Consider the following 10,524-nt stretch of genomic DNA (forward strand, 5'->3'; position numbering starts at 1 on the left):
TCGCCCACACTGCACATCACTAACCTGAGTGAAATAATCAGAAGCCTAGCCCAGTGGCGCACACCTCTAATCCCAGCATTCTGGAGGCAGAGGAGGCAGATCTCTTTGAGTTTCAGGCCAGCCAAGGTTACATAGTGAAACCCTGCCTCAAAATTCAAAATTCAATATACGATTGCTACTTAACACATCTGGCGTTTGCACTACTGCAGAGCTGAGAACTCACTAAATCAAACCCCCGGAGGGTCGGGGACTCCCTGTCTTACAGCTGAGGAAGTGTGACCCATGGGAGCTCACTGTTCAACCTGCCAAAGTGACAGGAGGAGGAAGACACAAAAGCGCTCTGAGTGTTAGGTCGAACAATGCTTTTCCAGTCTCCGGGGGAACACTGGAAGGCCTGCGAAACAAACGCTAGTCTTGGGTTATTCTGTGTTTTGATTAAGGCCAGTGAAAATCTCATTTGGATTTTTCCAAGGGACTTTAAAGTCAAACACAAATGGCTACCTGAAGCAGAAACTCCCAGGGTCTGGGGCAGGGACAGTGCTGCTTGCTGCCTGGATGAGACGGGGTGAGCATGTATTTTACAGTGTGTTCCATACCGGTTCTCTGCCTGTCATCGATACTCTTCCTTGCTGCCACCAGCACATGATAATCTGATCTGAAAGAAAAGAATGAGCAAGGTATCTATAGAAACAAACATCATCAAATGTCCTGGCTCCCTTCCCGGGGCTTCAATAAAAATGCTGAAGAGAAGGAACCTCAGAGCTAGCTGCCTCAGCCAGTCTTCATCAAGCTGTGAAGACTGGATTTGCTTGCTGATCTCCAGCCTGCTGCTGAAGAGGTGGCGGCCTTCCTGGTGGAAACGCGGGCTGGGCTCAGTGTCAGATACAGAGAGAAGGACGTTATTGGGCACTTGTCTTCCTGGAGTGTTGGGCACTTGTCTTCCTTGAGTGTATGAATTCTTTCTTTACTTCCACATTTAATGTTCTGAGCTAGCTAACTCACTTACTGTTTTAATGACATTTACTGCACTGAAGAGCTGGAGAGATGGCTCAGCGGTTGAAACTACATAATGTTTGCTCTTGTAGAGGGCTCACTGGTTCCCAGGACCCACATCAGGGGACTCACAAGCACCTGTAACTCCAGTTCCAGGGGGATCTGGTTTTCATGAGCACCTGCATTCATGTGTGTGCGTGCACACATACACACACACAAACACACAATTTAAAATTTAAAAAGAAAACTTTACTGGATGTGGTGGTGCGTACCTTCAATCCCAGCACTCAGGAGGCAGAGGCAGGAGGATCTCTATGAGTTTGAGGCTGGCCTGGTCTACATAGTGAGTTCTAGGTCAGTCAAGCGAGATTCTGTGTCAAAATAAACAAACAAACAAAACAACCTTGGCTCCTTTTCCAAGTCGCCGCCAAGATGGCCGAAGTGGAGCAGAAGAAGAAGAGGACCTTACGCAAGTTCACCTACCGCGGGGTGGACCTGGACCAGCTGCTAGACATGTCCTATGAGCAGCTGATGCAGCTCTACTGCCCCCGGCAGAGGCAACGCCTCAACCGCAGCCTGCGACGCAAGCAGCACTTGCCGCTCAAGCGCCTGAGAAAGGCCAAGAAGGAGGCACCGCCCATGGAGAAGCCCGAGATGGTGAAGACCCACCTGCGGGACATGATCATTCTGCCCGAGATGGTGGGGAGCATGGTGGGCGTGTACAATGGCAAGACCTTCAACCAGGTAGAGATCAAGCCGGAGATGATTGGCCACTACCTGGGCGAGTTCTCCATCACCTACAAGCCTGTGAAACATGGCCAGCCTGGCATCGGTGCCACCCACTCCTCCTGCTTCATCCCCCTCAAGTAGCTGTGGCCAATAAAGACTCATGTTCAGTCAAAAAGAAAAAACAAAAGAAAAAAACAACCTTGGTCATGGTTCAACTCTAATGGGCAGCAGTGACTCACAGTCTGCTCTTAGGAAGCAAAGAGGGTGCTACTGGGCAAGGAGTCCCAACTGCCTTAGCTTCTTGGTGCTTTACAGAGAGAAGGAAACAGGCCAACACAGCTTCTGATAACGCAAAACTGAAAATGCAATAAAAGACAGAATCATTTTTTTGTTGTTTGTTGAGACAGAGTCTCCTTGTGTAGCTTGGCTGGTGGGAACCCACTACATAGACCAAGCTGGCCTCAAACTCACAGAGGTCTGCCTGCCTCCTGAGTACTGGCACCACAATGTTCTGCAAGGCTCTTTATTGAGCTTGGATACTGCCTCTTACCCCTGGACTCAAAACTTTAGAAGACCAAAGTAGATGGAATTAAATGCAGGTGAAGGGTGTGGGGGGGGGGAGACAAAAATAAACTTGAAACATACATAGCAGAAAGCATACTTGATTTGGAAGAATTTTTCCATCTCAATTCTCCCCGGGGCCTATTCATAACAGAGATACGGTTTCTTAAAATACATTTTCTGCACTGGCTGGGTGAGTCTCCTTAAAAATGCCTGCCATACTTTCCCTGGCCCTGCCTCAGTGAACTCATAATCCTGACCGGCACCTTCCGTGAGAACAGCTGAATTTGAGCAGCCGGGATGACCCTGAAACCTGGCTAAGGGCATTCATGCCAACCCAAAGGTGTCAGATACCCATGGGCTTTTTTTTTTTTTTGCATATGTCTATGATCTGTATGCATGTATGAATGTGTGTGGAGGTGCTTACACACAGTGTGTGTGTGTGTGTGTGTGTGTGTGTGTGTGTGTGTGTGTGTGTAGATCTGAAGCAGGCTCAAAGTCTGGCCTTGCTAGCATTCCTCAATTGTTCTCCACCTTATTCTGATGCAGGGTCTTAACTGAACCCAGACTCAAGTCTGGTGGATTCCTGGGATCCCCTCTCTCTGTTGTTCCCACAGGGATTACAGGTGGGCCATCAGGCCTGCTCAGTGTATATGTGGATACTAGGAATCTGAACATTCTATCCACTGAGCCATCTTCTCAGCTCCTCAACATTTTTTTTAATTGATTTAGTTAATGTGCACTGGTGTTTTGCCTGCATGCATGTCTATGTGAGGATGTCAAATCCCCTGGAACTGGCATTACAAACAGGTGTGAGCTGCCATGTGGGTGTTGGGAATTGAACCTGGATCTTCTGGAAGAGCAGCTAGTACTTTTAACCTCTCCGGCCCCAACATTTTTTTTCTATTACCCCACTAGTCCCCTCCTCAACACTCATATGTTTTGTTGCACAAACGTGTAGTCCCCAACAAACATACCCTATCTCACTGATCTGCCAGGACTGAGCTGCAATGGATTCAGGTTGGTTAGTACCAACTCCTCTTTAACATCTGCTCAAGCCATTCACAATTCTTTGCCCCTGTTGAAACTATTTTTTTTTTTGTAATTGAAGGAGTCAATGTCACAGATTTTGAAGATGTAAGCTGAAGAGATGGCTCAACAGTTGAGTGTCTGCTACTCTTGCAGAGGAACCAACTGAGCTCTGTCCCAGAAACTGTCAGGGAAGGGGTTATTTAGGATTGTTCTTATCCAAATTGACACCCATTTAGCAGGCCATTTTTCATGATTTTCCTTCTTGCCTAGAGACCATACCATTTATCTTAGGGTTTTTATCGCTGTAATGAAACACCAGGACCAGAAGCAAATTGGAGAGGAATGTAACAGGAGGAGGGCCCGCTTGTTCATCCCAGCCACCCATTAGCTCTAACTTCTTATTGGCTAACTCTTACATCTCAGTCTAACCCATTTCTATTAATCTGTATATCGCCATGTGGCAGTGGTTTTCAGGGAAAGATGCCTTTCTTCCTCCCAGCATTCAGTTCTGTCTTCCCCGCCTACCTAAGTTTTACCCTATCAACTAGGCCAAGGCAATTTCTTTATTCATTAACCAATGAAAGCAACACACAAACAGAAGGAACTCCTATACCAATTCACCTTTCTGTTTAAACAAAAAGGAAGGCTTTAACTTTAACATAGTAAAATTACATATAACAAAACAGGTATCAAATGAGAATTACAGTTAATATATTTATATCTACTTTATCTTTTATCATAACTAAGGAAAGCTATATTATTACTATCTATTCTTCAACTCCATCAAAGACTCCAGAAGGATATAATATTACTTAAGTAAACAGGAAGTGCATTGTAAACAACTTCCAAAACTCTAGAATTGACAGAGACATCTTGCTGCCTAGACAGTCACCCAAAGTTCTTCTGTACCGTTGGGGCATTCATCTTCAGCCTACAGGCCCATAGTATCCAGCAGACTTTTCCATGACAGAAACTGTATTAATTAAATCACTGCTTGACCCATTAGCTCTAACTTCTTATTGGCTAACTCTTACATTAGAGGAAAGGGTTTGTTTGGCTTCCACATCATAGTCCATCATGGGAGGAAGTCAACAGGACAGGAACCTGGAGGCAGAAGCTGATGCAGGTGCCATGGAGGGGTGCTGCTCACTGGCTCACTCACTGAGGTTTGCTCAGCCTCTTTCTTATAGAACACAGGACTACCAGCCTAGGAATGGCACCACCCACAAGAGATTGCCTCTCCCCCAACAATCAATAATTAAGAAAAATGTCCTACAACTGGATGTTATGGAGAGGTTTTTTTGATTTTTTTTTTCCTCCTTTCAGATGGCTCTAGCTTATATCAAGTTGACATAAAACTAGCCAGGACTCCAGTTAGTGTAGACTGAGGGATTTTGCTTTGTTTGTCGTGTAAATGTGTGTGTGTGTGTGTGTGTGTGTGTGTGTGTATTTTTGTATTTGAGCACGACTCTTGCAGTTGTGCGTCATGGGTATATGTGCGTGTTCAGAGGCCAGAGGTTAATGTCAAGTGTACTCCTCACTAACTCTCCCCATATTTTTTATGGAAGGCTTCTCGCTGAAGCTGGAGTTCAAGGCCCTTTTGCCCCAGGAACCCTCCTGTTTTCTGCCTTCCCAGCACAAGGATTGTAAAACAGCTTTCTGAGCCTGGCTTTTTTATGTGGCTGTGAATTCCAGGTCATCCAGGGCTGCACAGTGAGATCCTGCCTTTAAACAGAAATTAAATTAAATTAAAAATAAAAATAATGAAGAGGCCAGGCAGTGGTTGTGCACACCTTTAATCCCAGCACTCTGGCAGAGGAAGCTGAATCTCTGAACTTAAGGCCAGCCTGGTTTACAAAATTCCAGGATAGGGATACGCACGGAAACTCTGTCTCGAAAATCCAAAAATAAATAAATTCAATAGATTAAAAAAAGACGTCACATCCCCAAAGATAACCATTACTAGTAGTTGTTGTGAAGTATGACTTTAACTCTGTGAAGATGTGTTACATTTATTTGTGCTGCAGGTGTCTGAACGATGTAAAGATGTGTTGTTTTCCCTGCCTGATTGGTCTAATAAAAGCTGAACGGCTGCCCAGTAGCTAGATAGTAGACAGATAGGCAGGGTTGGCCGGCAGAGAGAAAAAGTAGGAGAAGGAATCTAGACTTGACAGAAAAGAGGGAGGGAGGGAGGGAGGAAAGGAGGGAGGAAGGGAGGGAAGGAGCCGCCTGAGGCCAGCCAGCCAGGCAGCTGTCAGTCAGCCAGACATGGAATAGGACACACAGAATGAAAGAAAGGTAAAAAGCCCTGAGGCATAGGTAGATGAAGAGATACAGGTTAAATTAAGTTATAAGAGCTAGTGAGAGAAGCATAAGAAAAGGCAGAGCCTTCATAACTAATAATAAATCTCTGTGTCTGGATTTGGGAGCTGGTTGGCGGTCCAAGTAGTTTAGTTAACAGACCACCATCCTTTTATTTCAATAGAATAGAAAGAATAATAATTGGTTCAAGAGAAATTACAGGTATATAGTAAAAATTTTCTTTAAGTTTAAAATTAAATTCTTTTTAGTTTTATTTTATGTGTGAGTTTTGCCTTCAGGTATGTATGTGTACTGGGTATGTACCTGGTGACCTTGGAGGTCAGAAGTCATCTAGGTCCCCTGGATCTAGAGTTATGGATGGTTGTAGGCTATCATGTGGGTAGTGGGACTTGAACCCAGATCCCCTCCAAGAGCAACAAATGCACTTAACCACTGAGCCATCTCTCAAGCTCTTAAAATTGTGTATGGTGTGTGTGTGCACACGTGCATGTGTGCATTGTATATATGCCTATGCAGCATACAGGCACGTGTGTGTGTGTGTGTGTGTTTGTGTGTGTGCATGCACACATGTTGTATATATGCCTATGTGGAATACAGGCACATATGTACCACAGCATTGTAGGTAGAGTTTCTATTGCTATAATAAAAAAGCGTGATCGTAAGTAACATGGGTAGAAAAGGGTTTAGTTTAGCTCATACTTCCAGGTAACAGGAATCCAGCAGTGAGGGAAGTCAGGGCAGGCTTGCTCCCGTGGCTTGCCCAATCTGCTTTCTAGAATCCAGGACTACCAGACCAGGGGAAACAGTGCACACTGTCTGCTGCGCCCTCCATCAACCATCAATCAAGAAAACACACCACAGGCTTGCCTACAGGCCACTCTGGTGGAGGATTTGCCCAGCTGAGGTTCCCTCTTCCAAAATGAATAGCTTGGGTCAAGCAGACACAAAACTAGCCAGTGCGCACACCATACTTATACAGGCTAGGACATCATGGGGAGTTAGTTGTTTCTATCGTGTGGGTCCTGGGGGTTGGACTTGAGTCAGCAAGCATAGCAGCTGGTATCTTTACCTACTAAGCAGTATCATTAGCTCCCAGGGTAAAATGTCAAGTTCTAAAGGACATAATCTAAAAACCTCTTTGTTCTCACTCGTCGCTTCGTTCATCAATTTTCCGAGTTTCTTTCCAGACAGTCTAGGTGAACCAATGTGTTGGTTTTCCATATCTAAGGGTTCAGCATCCTTGGATTCAGCCTAGAATGAAAAATATTTTTTTTAAATTGTGTCTACTAAGCATTCACAAACTTTTTTCTCTTCATTATTTCCTAAATAATATCTTATAGCAACATTCACACCGCATTTGTATTATATTAAGAGGTATCAGTAGCCAGATAGTGGCGACGCATGCCTTTAATCCCAGCACTTGGGAGCCAGAGGCAGGTAGCAGATCTCTATGCGTTTGAGCCCAGCCTGGTCTACAGAGAGAATTCCAGGACAGCCAGGACTACACAGAGAAATCCTGTCTCAAAGAAAAAAAAAATATCAGTAATCTAGAGATGACTTGAAGTATATGGGAAGAAGTGTACTGTTAAGTGCAAATGGTACCCATTTTATGTAAGGCACCACAGCATCCTTGGATTTTTGATATGGACAGCTGTTGGTGTTCATGAGAAGGTGAAACCGAATTCCCTTAGACACCCATGACAATTTATCTTATATGTATATAGTACCAACTGTCACCGCATCGTTTATGAGTGAAAAACACTGAACACAGTCACACACACATTGTCTAACTAGTCCACATGATAAAAAATAAATCATGTACTTCCATTATTTCAGAACTGGGCACCCTCCTCTGGAGAATCCAAGTTCTGTTGCTAGCACCCCTGTCTGGCAGCTCTCAGCCGCCAGGAAGTCCAGATCCAAAGGATCCAACACCCTCGCCTGGCCTTTATTATTATATGAATTATTGAAGCCAAATATTTTGTTTTCTCCCCCACTTAAAGACAGGGCTTCATTTTGGTTTCAAACTCACCCAGGCAGGAGGATGACCCAGGACTACAGATTTTCCCTACTGTGTGTCCTAAGTGTTGAATTACAAGCATATGCCAACACACTCCATTTACTTGGTGTTGGGGAAATCCTGGCTTATGTCGTGCAGGGGATCGAACCCAGGGTTGGTGCACACTAGTTAGCCATTCTACTGTTAGGTTTAGCTCCATTGCCTATTTTTAGATTCTTCTCCTCTTTAGCTCCACCCCTCGCGATATCACCAAAAGTTCTTAACCACCCAACAGAAATTGTTTGCAACTGGATGGAATCCACTTCAAAGTTCAATCCTCAAGTGTCTCTGTCTAACCCTGAATCTTTGATCTTTGTCCTTAGGAAGAGAAGAAGCCTTAGAAACACCCCCCCAACCCCTCCACCCCCACCCCCACCGTGGGCCTTCTCAGAAGTGCAAAGTATTTGCTCTGCCACCTCTCTAGCCTCCTGGCCTTGGATGAGTTGTTGGCTTTAGCTGGGAAAGGTTTGTCAGTTGGAGGAAGGGACACTTTGGAGTGTCCTGAAGAAAAACAGAGAACAAAAGGTCAACTTGTCTTCATTCTGAAGGGTGCCAGGGAGTTAGACCAGAGACCAAGGTTGTACAGATTCGCTTGCACAGCAAGACGTCCAACAAAAGGGAAGCTGCTTGTCTTGGGGGCGCCAAAAGGAAGGGGAGGTAAGTGTGCAAAATACCCTTTTCTGAAGCTGGTGCTGGAGAAAGGAATTTCAAGCGGGGTAGAGGTAGGTGGATAGAAAAGCCACAAGAAACCTAGAAAACCAGGCTGCAAAAAGAGATGGCCTGGGCCAAAAGAAAGTTCCTGGTCTAAGGTGACAACAATGGCAGGTATTAATGCTGCACCTACAGTGTACTGGGCCCCATGCCAGGGGCATTGTGGCAGTATCTCACTTAATCCTTTCAACAATCTCAAGAATTGCTCTTGGAATCGGCAAGGTACCATCGTAGAAAGAAAGGGAAGAAGGGAATTGGCCACGATCAAATGGGCAGAAAGGAATGACAGACTCGGAACCCACACTCAAAACTGATCCAATGTCACCCTAACCCGTCCTTCTATGTATCTCGGGGCCTGCTATCCTCAACCATTCCAGGCGAGTCTGGGTGCTCGCTCGGTGGCGTCTATTATCTTTCATGGTTCAGGCATCTCCTTTCCTAATGTGTTCTCTTAGAGGCTATGCACAGCCGAGCCTGACACACCAAAGTCCCTCCTTGATCAGACACGGATCTCAGAGATTGAATGTGGCAGCGCCTTTCCCCTCTCCCAGCATATAAAACGAACCTGAAGTTGTTTCCAAAAACATCATGCCAAACAAGACACACACCCTCCCCTTCATTCACTCACTGATGCTGCGCTAGGAACAGCCAGGGGTCACCAAATGGCGGCCAGATGGCAACTGGCTGCTGTCCCTAACTCCAGGAGCCTGGGGCAAAAGGCACAAGCGGCCACCTGCTATCTAGGGCCTGTGAACCAGCCACTTTACAGAAGGCCAGGGGCTACCCAGGGCTTGTGAACCAACCACTTTCACGGAAGGCCAGGGCAGTTCCCTGCTCTAGCATCACCTCCTGCGACGGCTATCCCAGCTAGCCTGGCCGGTTCCCAGCCTTCCAAGGACTCCAGCCGGCTGGGCTGGTGGGGGGGTGGTGGTGTCACGGGGACCTGAAGCTGGAGCAAGAGGGGGTGCTCGTCCCGGTAGGCACGGTGGATTTCCGAGTTAACAGCTCTGAGAGCACTGCTATAGAATTCCTGCTTTCCTGCTAGAACCGCCGAGGCAGAGGGAAGGCTCTGCAGCCGTCTTCCGAAACAAAGAAGGCAGCCAGGGCTTTGGGGAGAGCTCGGTTTCCCCACTTATATTCAGCACCACTCCCCCCTCCTCCCACAGATCCCCGAGGCAGCAGGCCCCCTGGTTATCTCTGGTCCTGGAGCGCCAGGGCCTTTGTCTCCCCCTCTGCCGACCCACCGGCCAGGCGAGGGGCCTCCAAACCCCTTCCTGACCCTCCCAGCTCTTTGTTATCTCAGAGGGAAGATTTCGTTTCCCGGTAAAGAGACAACTGCCAGGCGCCCTCGCCCTCCGTGCAGGCCCGGGGCCGGCCGCGGTCGCTCCACCCTGTGGCCTGCGGCGTCCCAGAGCTGCCCCCGGAGCGCCGGGTCTGCGGCTCTGCTAGAGCAGGGCGGGAGTGTCGCGAGCTGCATGGGGGGGGGGGGGAGCAGGCGCCCAGGCAGGATCTGGGGACACCACTGCCTCCTCTGGGCCTGCCACCTTCTCCAGTCCAGCCATTCTAGATGTTTCTGAGAGAGCAGGTGGGCCGACGGACAGCTATCAAGTTCACTAGTCGTTTTTCTCTATTCCCTAAATCTATACACCTAAATCTAATAAAGGTGTGGATATACTCCGCACCTCAACACCAAACAGGCATGTTTTTTTTTTTTTTCTGGTTACAGCAAAGGCGTATTTTTCAACTTCTAGCTTCTATGTGCTCTTCGGATGGTCCAAATGGAAAGGACTGGGCTATAAAATTATTGCAATATTTATTTAATAAATTTAATTATATGAAACAGAGAGAGAGGAGAAGGGGGAGGAGGGGGGAGGAGAGAGCGTGAGCCTGAACTCTCCCTAGGCAAGCATGTCACTGAGCCAAATCCTCAGCTCAGTGCTGTATTAGAAACCTCTTGTTTTAGAAGGGCCTGGTGACACAGTCCTGAATCTCTGCATTGGGGGAGGTTAGCGTAGAAGTCATAGTAAGATCTTATCTCTAAATCAATAAAGATCTTTGTCAGAAGAAGGACCGAAATGAAGTGTCCTGAGGAGCAGCGCGCAAGTGCGGTTGGCTCT

At 46.8% G+C, this 10,524-nt stretch overlaps 1 pseudogene; it reads left to right on the forward strand.

The window, feature by feature from the left end:
- The first annotated feature begins 1,425 nt into the window (after positions 1 to 1,425).
- On the forward strand, positions 1,426 to 1,863 carry LOC101998714 (annotated as a pseudogene).
- The last annotated feature ends 8,661 nt before the right edge of the window (positions 1,864 to 10,524 follow it).

Source organism: Microtus ochrogaster, linkage group LG7_11 (assembly GCF_000317375.1).
Source record: "Microtus ochrogaster isolate Prairie Vole_2 linkage group LG7_11, MicOch1.0, whole genome shotgun sequence".
Lineage (NCBI taxonomy): Eukaryota > Metazoa > Chordata > Mammalia > Rodentia > Cricetidae > Microtus > Microtus ochrogaster.